The 4648-nt window shown below is 56.0% G+C and overlaps 1 pseudogene; it reads right to left on the bottom strand.

Moving 5' to 3' along the window:
- Positions 1–517: 517 nt before the first annotated feature.
- Positions 518–4648, bottom strand: part of LOC123191312 (cytochrome P450 CYP71D313-like) — an 18782-nt pseudogene continuing 14651 nt past the window's right edge.

The raw sequence follows: 4648 nt of genomic DNA, 5'->3' as shown, positions 1-4648 counted from the left end.
AGCAATTACCAAAGCATCAGACATACTGAAATTTACAAGAAGGGCTCCATCATTTGGCCCGAAATCTCACAGGCAAGCTGCTGGTCAGCTGTCACAAGTGTATTCGAGGGTCTGGGTGGAGATGCTCTGCCAACTGCAGCGATGACTTTCCTGTCCGGCAGCTCGCCCGTGGCCCGCCAATGTTTTTTTTCAAGTAAACAGAACTTTATTAAGCAGTAGGTTCAGCAATATCGCTGGCAACAAGAACGTTGTGATGGACTTAGGAGGTGTTTGGTTACAGGAATGGTATCGGTAATCAGATTACACAGTTTCAAGAGGTGTTATGAGTTCTTTCCTAGTTTGTTTGGTTTGTCCACGGTAAAGGAAACCATGCAATCCAGACGTTTATGTTGACTTAATAACGGTTTGGTGATGGCCGTCTTAGAAAGTACATTATGTTGACTTAATAACGGTTTGGTAATGAGCTCTCCGTTTGTTACTACAACTTGCTTGCAAAACTAGTAAAGCTTGTGGTGCACTAATGATCTTGTACATGACAAGATGCTACTGCCTGCAGGCGCAGGCTGGACCTAGTTTGCACGACGATGGACGATCCCAAACACCTCGCCCATGTCCAGTGTCTCTGGGCCCGCCCCACACGGAATCGCCCAGTCAAAGTGGTACAGGAGGTTTGCCAGCACAAGCTCCATCGTCGTGCTCGCGAACAAGGCTCCAGGGCACTGCCTACGACCAGCTCCGAACGGGATGAACTCCATCTGTGGCCCTTGCTTGAAGTACTCCACACTCATCTCCTCAAACCTCTCCAGCCTGAACTCCGCGGCATCCTCACCCCAGTGTGTCGGGTCCGTGCCAACCGCGAAGGCGTTTATCATGACGGAGGTGCCCTTGGGTATGTGGTAGCCCATCACTTGGCAATCCTCCATGGCCGCCCTGTGTATCAGTGACACAGAGGGGTGCAACCTTAGCGTCTCCTTGATGACCATCCGAAGATAGTGCAGGTCGCCGAGGTCTGCGCTGGTGATGGTGGACCTGCGGTGGTGTCCGAGCATCTACTGGAGTTCGAGTTTGGCCCTTGCCATTACGTGTGGGTTGCGGATGAGTTCTGCCATAGCCCATTCTAGGGTGGAAGATGTAGTGTCCGTAGCAGCTCCAAATATTTCCTGTTGCAAATTATTGAATGTTAATTTTAGGCAATGTTGAATTGCATGTATCAAACAGTTCATCTAAAAGTCCGGGAAAAAAAGTTCGAACTGATGGGGAAAGACGAACAATATATATATTTTTTGAAACAAGAATAGGTTACTACTAGCTAAAAAGATTTGGTTGCAAATGAGTGATGGTACGTAGAAGCGGAATCACTTACAAAGATGACGGCCCCGATGATCTCCGACGTCAAAGGGAAACTGAGAGTGTCTTCGTCGTGCAGCCTAAGGGCATCTCCAGCCGCGCCCCCAGGAACGCCTCCCCAGGCGTTTTTTTTTTTTTGCGCTGGCGCCGAAAAATCAGCCTAGTCGCGTCCCTAGGAGCCCGATTTTCGCCGGCTTGGGCGGAAAACAGCGCTGGCGGATCCAGGCCGAACCCGACGTGCTGGGGGGTGCCGGGGGCGCCGGGGCGAACTGTTTTGGCGCGAAACAGCCGCGGGCCCGCCGCGTCAGCGACTCTACCCTCTTCTCGCCCCTTCGTCGTCCTCATCGCCTCGTTTTCCGCGGCGAATCAATGCCAAAGCTGCCGCGCTGCCGCGCCGGTCAGCCTGCGCCATTGATGCCTCACAGGCGGCGCAGTGAAGACCGGATGACGCGCGTCCCTTGCCCTCCCTCGCCCGCCACGCGTACTCACGGCGGCTCGCGCATGGGCGGCGCCTCGGCCTATATAAGACGCGCCCCAGCGCACTCGGCGACTCGCACTCTCTCGCCGTCGTCGTTCCTCCCTCTCCTCTCTCTCGCCGTCGTCGTTCCTCCCTCTCCTCTCTCTCGCAATCGTCGTTCCTCCCTCTCCTCTCTCTCTCGCCGTCTCCAGCACCCATGGCCGAGCGCTTCCCAGGCGACGGCGCGGCGGCGAACGGCTTCGGCCGACGCCATCTTCACGAGAGCGAGGCTCGCCTCCTTTTCGAGGCCGAGTACCCGGTCCCGCCGGACATGCGGGTGCCCGGGGCGTGGAGGATCAGCACCGGCAGCGTGCCGGTGCCCCCGATACCCACCGGCGCGGCGCGACGTGCGGAGATCGGGAGGGGCCACGGTACGTCCCCGACAGCCCGCTGTGGGAGCCCTACTTCCGCCGCCGTCACGCCGAGCAGCTCGAGGCCACCAACGGTGTCGAGCCCTCCGGCAGGCTCAACGCCGTCGGCCGGCGTCGGTGGTGGGGCGTGCCCGGGCGCACGTTGGAGGCCGTCCTCGAGTACATCGAGGGCGGCAACACGCCGCGCCTCGAGTACCCCGCTCCCCCGTCCTTCATACGCCGTCGGGGAAGCTCCTGGACCCCGAGGCGCATGGAGACCGGGGGGTCCTCCTCCTCGTCCGGCGGCTCCCCCTGCCTCCACCTCTGCCCCGTCAAGCCAAAGCCCCAGGGCGCGCCTGTCAGCGCGCGCACCCGCAGCTCCGGCGTCCGCATCGGCGACAACGCCTCCCCCACCGGCCGCTTCGTCCTCGTCGAGCCCAAGCCGGAGCCCGGCCTCCCCGCGGAGTACGAGCAGGTAGCCCGGCGTGGCTTCTCCGACGAGGACGCCCTGCGGTGGCCTCAGATTCTCCTTCAGGTCCTCTGAAATCTTGGCGGTCTGTGAGTAATGCTCCCTGTTCCACCACTCCTCCAGTCCCAGCATCATGGCAAATCTACCGGGCAGAGGACTGTTCCTTTTGCTGGGACGGCTGCACAAATGCAACATGTTATATTGCCCCACAGTACCTGACCACCTCCTTGCCGGCCTCAAGCACCCACTAACTCTCATGACCTTTATGAGCCGGTGAAGAGATACTATCCAACGGCGAAGCCGATCCCATCTCCCCCTGCAGAGAAATGCATGTTTCAGGAAATTCCATCTTGTGGCACACAGGAAGGGGAGTGTCCAACTAGACCCAAGTGCACTCAGCAGGGATCTTATCTCCAGGAATAACGCACCACCCAGTAAGATGTAGGTGATAGCAACATCTACTCTGCTGTTACCATCTTTGCCACTGAACTGGAAGAACAACAGCGCTGCTGCAGCAGCGGCTGGTGAGGCAATACAGACACAGTAACCAAATGAGGTGTGCACCACGCCTGCCTTTGTGTACAGGATGTCGTAGAGCAGTGACAGCTCCAACTCCATCACCACATACCACTGTTCATGTGTGAGGTGGTCAAGAACTTTGATTTCAGGGTTGGCCGGGTCCCTGTCCTCTGACGATTCAACTATTGCGCGCTTGCAGAACTGAAACAGGGAATGAGCATGCCGCATGAGGAATTCTTCTTCATCGACACTACCCTTGCATCCACCTTTTGGGAGCTCATACTCAAGGTAAAGAAGGTCACATCTGGAAGGTGGTTTCTTCTTGAGGGAGCCCCGGATGATGTCCATGTTGCCGCACCTGAGCGCCCATGTCCTCTCGCCATATTTGACAACACCGACGACGAACATCAAGATGGCAGCGAGAAGGAGCATGTCTTGAGTGCCGATGTAATGCTTGTAGAGGACGTAGGAAGCTCCCAGCACCTGCAAACCAAGATTAAGTAGGTGCCGCAGCCACAATGTGTTGTCTTCGAGTGAGTAGGCGGTGATGTTGTCCGGGCTGCCAACACTACCGGAACAGGGCTCTAAGCCGACAGCCAAATGTATGCCGACGGCCACCGTCGGCCTAATCCGAGCTATGCCGACAGCTAGATCCTGGCCGTCGGCATACAACCGCCGTCGGGCTATCCCCGTCTACGCCGACAGCAGCCGTCGGCACAACGCAGCCGTCGGCTTATCCCGGACTACACCTACAGCTGCCGTCGGCATAAACTGGCCGTCGGCATAGATGCGGGCCCGCCGACAACGCTCATCACGGCCGGCTAACGACGTCAAATCTATGCCGACGGCCGTGACGGGTGGCCGTCGGCATAGATACGGGTGACACGTCACCGATCCAGAGCGCACCGACCAGGACCTATGCCGACGGCAGCCGTCGGCACAGGTGACAAGTCATCGATCCGCGGCGCTGTCCATCTGTCCTGGCCGTAGCTATGCCGACGGCTTTGCCGTCGGCATAGTTTTTTTTTTCTTTTTTTCTTTTTTTCCATATAGTATTATTATTATTAAGCATACAGTATGTGTTAATAAGCATACATATAGATTGTGTTAATAAGCATTCATATAGTATGTGTTAATAAGCATATAGTAAGCATACATATAGTTTTTTTTTCTTTTTCTTCACTGTTTTCTTTATTATTATTATTTAACTAACTTACATATAGTATGTGTTAATAAGCATACATACATTATTTTTCGGTTCTGTACAGAGCGGTGTGACCCCCCTCACGAACGGTGCCGCCGCCAGCCGGCAACTGGAATGGGGACAGCCGCATCGGGTCTATACGAAGGGGACTTTGCTCCAAGTGTTCATATATATCAGATGACCTACCACAACCGGATGGTGTTATGCCATGTCCGAAGAGGCGGCACGCATCTCCGGGGTGT

The sequence above is a fragment of the Triticum aestivum genome, chromosome 2A (genome assembly GCF_018294505.1).
Source record: "Triticum aestivum cultivar Chinese Spring chromosome 2A, IWGSC CS RefSeq v2.1, whole genome shotgun sequence".
In the NCBI taxonomy this organism is placed as follows: Eukaryota; Viridiplantae; Streptophyta; class Magnoliopsida; order Poales; family Poaceae; genus Triticum; species Triticum aestivum.
Note: the sequence above shows the minus strand (reverse complement) of the source record. Positions and strands in the feature narration are given on the sequence as shown.